Raw genomic sequence first — 10388 nt, 5'->3', positions numbered from 1 at the left:
CCTCCTCAGACCTCTGCCTGGTGTATTCACAGTGAATTCCCGGGTTTCCAATGTTTTCCCGCATTGCCCGCCTCATGATCTCTGGTGATAAGGCCCGCGAGAATTCCACGGAAGGCTTACCATTGCAGGTGACGTGGCTCGATGGGAGAGCTTCGCAAGCGTGCAGTGAGCTCCTGCGTTGCACTCTCAGTAATCCAAAAGTTAGCTTCGTTGTTATTTATGTGAGTCCACTACTAACAATGATTAAAAGAAAAAACCATCACAGATCTCAGGACCCTGGGGAGTGACTCCTGAACACAAAAGAGGGTCTCGGGTTCCTAAGGGGTCTTCATGGTCTTGGGTCTCCGGCGTCACTCTTGCTGGGTTTGTCTCTCAGAACAGTCAAAGAAGATCAATGCAAAGCAAAATCCTATTGTTGGTGTTGCAAGAAGTGGTACAAAGCCACCCCAGGAGTGGCGTGGGGACACTCAGAGTTGAGTGAGGACAAACCTGGGGGGCAGTCCTGTTTGATGTGCTGGGGGCCCGTTTGTACCCTACCCAAAGGTCACTGTGTGATTGGACATTGGTCTTGCTGGAGGGCTGGGTATAGTCGGCTGCGCCAAACTAGTTCAAAGCAAACCAGTTTACCTTTCATTTGGGGCAGTGCCCTTGCTGAGGAGAGCCTAAAGGAGCAGGCTGTCGCTACACAGACACAGTGCAAAGCTGCAGGCTGCCGGTGCGGCTGCTCCTGTGACACAGGCCGTGTCCCACTGCTTCTCTGAGGGCCTGGCTCCTTGTCCAGCCCTCCCGTAGGTCTCAGCTGCCCCTAAGTTAGGAGGGTTTTCGCCGGAAATAAGAACAGCTCCCTGGTTCTTGGAAGCCTTCTGAGTGGGTCTCCAGGGGGCTGCTTGGTCCAGAGCTGATTAGAGACAAGCACAACACAACAATTGCTCTATTATTTAATGTCCACCTATCACAGGTGACTAGTGACTGCTGGAATCTCAAGTTCTCAGACCAGTTTTCGTACCATGTAGAGATGAAAGGAAACAGATTTTACAGAACAGTGGTGGGTTGCACTTGAAGTTCATGGAGACTAGGGAGCTTGGTAGGAGTCACTGTACCTCCTGGTGGGCTGGAAGGCCGTGGTCCTCGTTTCCCTAGGACATTCTCTCTTGGTGTGCTCTCCATAGTTTGCTGCCTCTTAGGATTTTAATTCTCCTCAGTGTGGCCTGTTATCAACAGTACATCTAGCCATTTTCCATGGCTAGGAGGCTTACTCTTTTTTTTTTTTTTTTCGGAACCGGGGATTGAATTCAGGCCCTTGCGCTTGCTAGGCAAATGCTCATTCTGCTAAGTTATCTCCTTGGCCCAGGAGGCTTAATCATGAGCAGTAAAGAAGCTGTTCTTTACAGTCAGTCTGTTTAAATGAGGCATTCCAGAGAGCTTAGATGCTGAGGAAAATGGTGGGGGTGGTAATGTAGTACTAATGTTCAGTGAAGGAAATTTTTCTGTCAAAGGAAACAGTTAAAATATGTCCGGTTTATAAGCCCCCTTATTTTTGTAATACCAGCTTTTTTTGTAAAATGTACGTGTGTTTGTTTCACAACTTTTGGAATACTTAAGACCAAGAGGTGCTTGGCTATTGACTTGTAAAAGTTTGCCGCAAAAGACTTTGCAGACCACAGAATTTAGTCTGCCTGGCAACCATGACCTCATGAGAGTAGCCAATTGGGTTAGATTGTGAGGCCACACCCCGAATGGTGTGCAGACTGCGCTTCAAGACCAGAACAAGGCTTGCCTTTCTTGCCAGTGTCTGGCTTAGCTCCCTCTGCAGAAGGAAATTTTACCTTGCCAAAAAGTACTGGAAGTTTTCTTTCTTTGCCCTGTTTGTGAAGCCAGATGATTCTTTCTCAACACCAAGGGAAGAGAAAGGGTTCCTGCTAAGGACAACTTTCTGAAAGTGCTGTGTGTTGAGCCAAACGGAGAGCCACATTGAACTGGGGCATGTGATGGAGCTGGGCGTGACAGTGGCCCTGGATGAAGGGGCGAGAGCTGCGATCCCTGCAGTCACTAGTGTCTCCTGCATATTTCTGCATGTTGATGGAGCCCTGAACTGTTGGCTGCTAGGGCCTCCATATACCACAAGTGCTGGAGCAGAGCCATGACCTGAGCAAGGGTCTGCAGGCATAGCAAGAACAGGAGGAAAAGTGATTTTTTTTTTTAATGAGGAGCCAAGGGGAAAAATGAAATGGGTGAGCAGGGCTTGTGAGAGGCAGGTGAGGTCGCAGCTGCAGCAGTGACCTCCTTCGCTGAGGGCTTAGCATGCACAGGGTGGCAGTAATTAAAGGGCTGTGTGCTGCCTTGGCCCTTGAGCGGGTCGGAGGTCTGTGGCCTAAGCGGAGGGAAACCGGGTGGCAGATACAGAATGTCTTCTGTGGTTACTGATCAGTTCACCTAGTCATTTGTGACGTAAAACTGGAAATTATGAAACTGGTCTGAGAGGCCTAGTAATAGTAATTAGGGTTCTCATCAAAGTAAAATTGGAAGAGGTTTCTTCTCGGTACAGACATTTCAAGGCTTTGTTTCTTCATTGTCTGGGCACTGAATACAGGAATCCGGCGTGAGCTAGAGGCCCTGGTTCTCATTTTGATTTTTGAGGCTTGGACGCATTCGGCCACCCAGGCTGGAGAGGGCTTCGGATCCTGTGTCCGCCTCCCTCGCTGAGGAGCAGACAGGCACGGGACGCTTTGCTAGTTCAAGTGTACGGTTCTCTGATCATCCTGCCTTACCAGAGTTTCAGTGCGGGGGGGGGAGTCTGGGAGGCCTGGTGGTGCCCACCGTAGTCCAGCTGCTTGGGAGGCTGAGGCAGGAGCATGCACCCACCTCCAGGCCCCGCCCGGACAGCTGAGAAAGCCTGCCTCACGATGGGGTAAATATTTGGGGACCTCTGTGCTCACATGCCTGAGGACCTGAACTAGATCTGTAGCCCTGAGAAAAACAGAAAGAATTGCCTAGTGGAAATCTTTTGGTCTTGTGATTTCCTCCTCTCACTCGTGGTGTGTGCTACAGCACGTGCGTATGATGGGGGACAGCAGGCAGGCGTCCCTGCCCTGTCAGCAACTGGACACCGAGCTGGACAGAACTGCACTCCATGGTACTCGTGAGCTATGTAGCATTTTATTATCTTGTGTTATGAATTTGTCTGTGTCCTCCCTACGTATCCCCAAATACAGATCAAGGAGGGTTCTGAGCAGCTGCAAACAAGGCTGGGCAATGATGTCTGACTAATCGGGTGTATTCTGTACATTATTTTTAATGTGTCACCTTCCCTTTGGTCTTTTTGAGCTGGGTTTCATGATGCAGTTCTGGCTGGCCTTGAGCTCATTCACAGCCCAGGTGAGTCTCCAGCTCTCCGAGGTCCTCTTGCCTCCTGCCTCCTGCCTCCTGCCTCCTGCCTCAGCGTCCCTCTGAGTGCTGAGAGCGGGTGTGTGGGGTGGTCTCGGTGCTTTTCTTTCAAGTCTTGTAGCACTGCAAGCACTTCTTCAGTTCTGCACAGAGTCCCTTCTGGAAGCTGACGGTCAGCCCAGGGTCTCTGGGGCTGGATGCTGCGGTGGTCAGGAGCTACAGAGCAGTCTGGCAGGGAACCTGTGAGTGCGGTGGGATGGGGGCACTGCACTGGGGTTTTATTTTTTTTGAAGGTCTGTTGGCTTTGTTCTGACTTTTTTTTCTGCCAGGTAAAAAGCTCCCTCACTCTGGTCATATTCTCTGCTTTACATCACTATGAAAAGGGGATGCCTGTATTTTGTACGTTCTTTATTCATTTCCTGTGTAAGCTCTTAAAGAAAATATCTGCTTTTACCATATTTTCATATTTGTCTTGAGGAATTTTGTGGTGAAATCTTTTTGTTCTTGGTCGTTTGCAGAAGGTCAACATGTCTTCCATTAATTTTTCCTTTCACACGGTGATTTCTTAGTGTACTTTATTTTCTAAGCAGAAATTCTATTTGAGTTTGTGTGTTCAAAGCCAACTTAACATTTGTGGGTTTATAAGTTTATTTTTGAAGGTTTCCTCACCTTTATAGTTTCTGAGTATTTTTTCATGTTTTATTTTTAAATTTTATATATTTTTGGAGCCTAGCTAGTGTGTGCTTTGGAATATTTGTGGTATAAAAATCATATTCACTTAGCATATACAATGAGCAATTTATCCCCATAAAAGAATGCTTTCTACATTTGATTTGTACTGCTAAACTCTTCAAATCTCATTTGTTTAAAGCAAGTTTATTTCTTGGTGGTACTTTTTTTGGGGGGAGTGGGGGGCCTGGCAGCCGGGGATTGAACTCAGACCCTTGCACTTGCCAGGCAAGCATTTATTCTACTGAGCCATCTCCTTGGCCCTCTTGTACTTCTTATAAATTTAGTGTATGTATGTGTTGTCCGAGTTTCAGGTGTAATTGATTGTAAGAACAGAGCTTGTCTAAATAGTAGGAAAGATTATCTCTATTTACTCTTTTATTTGAGATTTGAAGAATACAACCGGGTCTTTTGGGTTCCAGAAGGAATCTAGTAGATGTTCCTTCAGTCCCTTTACTCATAATTGCAGTTGCACCAAGTGTGTAGCCTGAGATTCCGAGCATGCTGCCTCACCGAATCTGAGCCTGTCTGACACTCCGGATATCGAGATCATCTTCTCTGATCTTGTTTCCGTGTCTGTTGCTCTTTGCACGGGTTGCAGACTTTTAAATAATTTTCTGGCAATAGTGTACACAAGTGTTTTAAGAATTCCAAAATTTTGTGGAGTGTGAGGTCACTTCGAGGTGTGAACGGTGTCCTTGCCCTCCAGTGGTCAGTGAGGAGGCAGTGTTGTTAGGTGAGGGACATCGGCGGAGGCCGAGTGAGGGGCCCGCCGGGTGCACGTGGTCCACTTTTTATGAGGCACAGTTGGGAAGTATTTGCAAAAGTGTCAAGGAAGTTCCATCGTGTAGTGAGCGAGCCCTCGTGGTATCGTTTATCTCTCAAAAGTCCACGGTAGCCGCGCAGCATTGGGACCTTGGGGCACTTTCAGGTCACCTGATAAGACACGCGTTTGCTGTTTTCACTGCTAGCTGCCGAGTGCTGGTCCTTCCCCACAGCCCTCAGGCTCCTCTGCAGCTCTCATGTCCTGACCTCGAGCTCAGCGGCTGGGAGCTGCACCAGCTTCGACTGTGTGTTCTGGTCGTGCATCATGTGGCTTGCTGCTGTTGGTGTAGTTCCGATGAACTAAACGGTGAGAGACACTACACCTTTTTCTGGTTGAGCCAGCCTCTGGCAACAGTGTCCTTGTCATTATTTTCAAGACGTGCATCCTGACTGTCTGATTGTTCACGCATAGTTTCATCTCTTGCATTTAAATCTTTCTGTCGCCTTTTGTCCATCTTGCCTATGCTAACCCTGTGGCAACACATGAATCTATGTGTCAGTGACAGCGTGGTGCAGACAATGAATATCCTTAACTTAGTTCTGATTTTGAAATAATCCGTGGACCATGCCCGCATTGTTTGTACTGTTAGCTCATTTTCTGGTATATGTGCTTTATCAAGCTATTAATCACATTGATGTTTTTCTTCATCAAATACCTTTAAGAAATAGTCTTTCCAAGGGCCCTAGAGCCACTCTGGTGCTGGTGCTGCCCCCTGCTGTCTGTAGAGCCCCTAGGTGTAGTCTGATTGTCCCCAGGGGGCATTCCTTGGGCCCCGTGTGTCCCTGTGCCCCTGTGTCCCTTGTGCCCGGACAGAGCCCAAGGGAGGGAAATGAGAGGTGAGGAGGCAGCAGCTGGGGGAGTTTGCAGTGAAGGTGGAACCAGCTATCACTTGTCACCTCTCGAGACCAGGGAGCTCCTGGGCGTCACACCCAGGCTGGATGAGCTGGACACAGCCTGAAGAGGGTTCGCGGTGTCCAGGCCACACTGGGGGTGCAGGGTTGGGTGGCCAGGGCATGCTAGTGGGGGCACCACCCGCGAGGGGCTTGTGACTTTTGACAAAAACTCTCCAAATCTCTGTGCTCCCACAGCAGAAGCCCGCTTTATTCCTTGAAGGAGAATAGTTCTGAGCTCTGGGTTGGGGGCCAATCACCCCAGAAGGGTGGCAGGGTGGCCAGTGGACAGTGTGATCTCAGCCAGGTGCTGGGCCCAGGGCTTGTGGGTTGGAAGAGCTGTGGTGTGGGACTGGACTGTGTATGCCCTGACCTTCCAGCCCCACTGTCCTCTGCAGGTCTTGGCTGTGTCCCTGTGCCTCTGCCCCAAGTGGCTGCCAGGTGGGGGCATGTTGCCCTTGTCCTGTGAACCCCAAGCACCCGTCCTCTGGGTCTGAAAGGCATCAGCCTGTGGGCTGGTGTGGGCACGTGGGGCCAGGTCACCCTCCCCACTGCGTGGCCAGGCGGTGCCCGCTCCCGACTGCTATGGTGGGGCTGTGGTGAGCCTGCCACCGCGTGGGGCTGCACTCTGGCTGTTGGGGTGCTGCTCCCTGAGCCCGTGGGCAGTACTTTATCGTCGTTAAGAGAGGCCCCCGGTCACAGAAGGTGGTCCCAGGCCCCATGGAAAGGTCACTCCCATCCCCTCTGGGGCCCTGGCATCCAGCAGGGCACATGGCCATAGATGGGCCACCAGTCCCAGCCCGCCCTGAGCCTGGGACACCAGGCTGGGCTTGGCTGAGGGGCCACACATGCCCATATACAGTCAAGGGTGAGTGGCACCTGGGGCTGGGCAGGTGGGCTCCCCAGCCTCTGAGGGAGTGGTGGTAGGCAGAGCTGGAGCCAAGCTTTGGGCCCACCAGAGCCAGGTCTGGAGGAGTGTTCAGTGGGTGAGAATAAAAATCTCCAATCTCTGTGGGCAAGGCCAAAGAAACCCCAAATAATAATAGTAATAGTAAATTATATATATATGTTATATATAAAAAAGTTTTAGAAAGTATTTACACCAAAATATAATCAGTTTTTAGTATGTGTGTGTGTGACGAGTCTCCCACGGTTGTATGCTAAACCACCCTTGGATGAGATGGACAGACTCCACAATCACACACCGCTGTTCCTGTGTGTGGCTCTCAGATTGAACCTCGGGGGTCAAGCAGCCGGGGCAGCCCTGGCTCCACCCGCTACACGCAGAGGTGAGACGCCGAGTTCTAGTACAGCCCTTGTGCTTTGCCAGGTGATATTTTACGCTGGATTTGAAACCAGCTTGCATGCACGTAATGGGCCTTTATTTTCCTTTACTTACAAACATGTAGGTTATAAACATGTTCTTTAGAGTTAGGTAGAGATTGCATTCACCTGGTGACATAAGCTGCAGAGATTTGTTACTCATTTCTTATAACAAAAATTGAAGCTTTGTCCTGATGAGTATATGACTTTTATTGCAATGTTCATAATTGTATGTTTTCTCTACAGAATAAATGTGTTTGTCCTGGGAAATTGGTACATATGCAAATGGCATCCTGATTAATATTTGAAAAGGTTCAATAAATCAATTGAAACACCACTGGGAGATGAGTTTGTGATAGGAATTTTTCTGATTGTCACTTTAGTTGATTACTAATATTTCCTTCTTCCACATCTGCCTCTTGTGTGGCCTTTTGTGATTGTTTTAAATTTTTTTTTTTTTTAGTGTACTTGGTTGTTACAGGGTCTCCCTACACAGCTCACACTCAGTGATTCCCTTGCCTTCAGCCTCTCTAGAACTGGGGTTATAGGCGTGCGCCAGCACGCCCGGTCTTTATGGCTGGCTCAGCGCAGCCTGGGGCGGGCCGGTGCAGCACATGCTGCCAGAGGTTGAGCCCTGGTCCCCGTGGTTGCCTAAGCAGGGGCTCAGTCTGCTCAACTATCTTGCTGGTTCTTTTTGTAACATTTATAAATTTCTCACAATATTCCCACTCCCTAAAATTTATTAAATGATACTTCTATTGTTCACTATATACTTTTTACAGTACCATGTTTAACAAAGGTGCAGTGGCCTCCATCTGTCCTGCAGCCCTGCAGGAGGCTAAGGAAGCAGATCTAGCGAGGTGGCCAGCAGGTTTGGAGTATGACACGGGGATTGTGGAGCCACCAATAAACCCGTTTCCCTCCGCTTGGTCTCATTTTCATTTTGTGTTTTCCTATTGCCTCCTTCTGGTTACTCCTTCTTGATTATCTTTTCTAATATATTGAATCCTGTTTCATTAATTGATCATGCTTTTGATAATGTTTCCACTACATGTATTTGTTAAATGCTAAATATGTAATGGAAGTATTTTTCTCAAACACTGATGTCATAGCCCCAAATCTTTAGTTGATCCCACATTCATTTCATGACTTCCTATGGAAACTGATTTCATAGTGTATTTTCCCCTGTCCTGCTGCCACCCCTGCGGGCTCCCAGCGCCTGTGACTCAGGCAGCAGCTCCAGGACCGCTTGGAGGCCGCCCTGGCTGTGCAGTTGGCTCAAGCCCTGCCCGAAGCACTCGTGGGACCCTGTCTGAAAGCCCCAGCTGTGCGTGGGAACAGCGTGCTGTGCGTGGGAATAGCGTGCTGTGCTGGGAACAGCGTGAGCGTGCTCTGCCGCGCAGCTCTGGCAGACTGAGCGCTGAGGCCGGGTCTGCAACGCCGCCTGGAGAGAAGGGCGCGGGCTGGAGGCGGGAGCTGCCCTCCTGGCGCCTGTGCTGCTTCCTTATGACAATCCACATAATATTTATATTTTGTAATTGAAGGAAAATTTCTTGTCACAATAACATATTTGATAAATGATAATTTTCTTGCCTTTCGGCCAGAACTGCCATCTTCCAGTAATTTGCCAAAATGACTAACACAAAGGGCAAGAGGAAGGGAACCCGGTATATATTTTCCAGGCCTTTTAGAAAACATGCGGCTGTTCCTTTGGCTACATACATGCAAATCTACAAAAAAGGGTGAAACTGTAGACATCAAGGGAATGGGTACTGTGCAAAAAGGAATGCCTCACACATGTTACCATGGCAAAACGGGAAGAGTCTACAACAGCTTGCTGTTGGCATTGTTGTAAACAAGCAAGTTAAGGGCAAGATACTTGCCAAGAGGATTAATGTGCATATCAAGCATATTAAACACTCAAAAAGTCGTGATAGCTTCCTGAAACATGTCAAGAAAAATGATCAGGGAGCGACGGTTGCTGGTCCCTGGGAAGCATGGCGGCTTCTTCCAGTGGTGAGAAGGAGAAGGAGCGGCTAGGAGGCAGCTCGGCATCGGCAGGCAGTAACAGTACGCGGGAGCAGCTGTTGTCTGCACTTGAAGATCTGGAGGTCTTGTCAAGGGAACTTATAGAAATGCTGGCAATTTCAAGAAACCAAAAGCTGTCACAGGCTGGGGAGGAAAACCAGGCAACTGCTGTTTATCAAGCAAAAGAGAAACTGAAGTCAATAGAAAAAGCAAGAAAAGGTGCTATCTCCTCTGAAGAAATAATTAAGTATGCTCATCGAATTAGTGCAAGTAATGCTGTTTGTGCCCCACTGACCTGGGTTCCAGGAGACCCACGAAGACCATACCCAGCTGATTTAGAGATGAGAAGTGGATTGTTGGGTCAGATGAACAATCCTTCCACAAATGGTGTGAATGGTCATTTACCAGGGGATGCCCTTGCTGCTGGTAGACTACCAGATGTGCTTGCTCCACAGTATCCATGGCAATCAAATGATATGTCAATGAACATGTTACCACCAAACCACAGTAACGACTTTTTGTTGGAACCTCCTGGGCATAATAAGGAAAATGAAGATGACGTAGAGGTTATGTCAACGGACTCCTCAAGCAGTAGTAGTGACTCTGATTAAAAGCATGTGAGACAGCTTGCAGAACCGAAGAGTACAGAACTCTGTTTCTTATATAGTAGCAAGGAGATAGACGCCTTATGCAGAGGCGTAAGGACCAGCCATGTAAATACTGGCTGTGATGGAATTGCGCAGCTCATGAGAAGTCAAAATGGACTTCCCTTTTAAAGCCCCAAGTCATGGTTTTAGTTTTAATCCACCAGGCAAATGTTAGGGGATTAGTCAGAATTTACTTTTGGAAAGAAAGAGTATTTAGTTCTGTTCCTGTTATGATGTATTTGTGCATAGTTCTGGAAAGAAGATTTGAGGGACATGACCCCTACACATACCATTAATGGGCTTCCGAGAATTATTTTTTTAGAATAGGGCAGTAGATTACTGAATGTGTGTCATATTTGAAAGTGAAATCTCTTGGCTTCTGTTGCAGAAACAGAACAGTTTGTACTGTTTGTAATTGTAATTTTTGTAAATAAATTGCTTCTGTTTGTATATTTCTTTTGGTTTTTAAGATACTGTCTGGCTCTGTAATTCAGGCTGGTCTTTAACTCACTATGTAGCTCAGGCTACCCTTGAACTCAGCAAATCTCTCAGCCTGCTGAA

The 10388-nt window shown here is 48.1% G+C and overlaps 2 protein-coding genes and 1 pseudogene across 2 annotated transcripts in view; 2 read left to right on the top strand and 1 right to left on the bottom strand.

The window, feature by feature from the left end:
• The window catches only part of LOC101593052 (zinc finger protein 669-like), a 118751-nt gene that overhangs the window by 40975 nt on the left and 67388 nt on the right, over positions 1-10388 (bottom strand). The gene's annotated exons all lie outside the window — the stretch shown is intronic.
• LOC111814148 (zinc finger protein 709-like) overlaps positions 1-10388 on the top strand; it is a 51293-nt gene that overhangs the window by 2077 nt on the left and 38828 nt on the right.
• On the top strand, positions 9150-10110 carry LOC111814149 (annotated as a pseudogene).

This window comes from Octodon degus, unplaced genomic scaffold, assembly GCF_000260255.1.
Source record: "Octodon degus isolate 3935 unplaced genomic scaffold, OctDeg1.0 scaffold00274, whole genome shotgun sequence".
Lineage (NCBI taxonomy): Eukaryota > Metazoa > Chordata > Mammalia > Rodentia > Octodontidae > Octodon > Octodon degus.
This window is presented reverse-complemented; position numbering and strand designations above follow the sequence as displayed.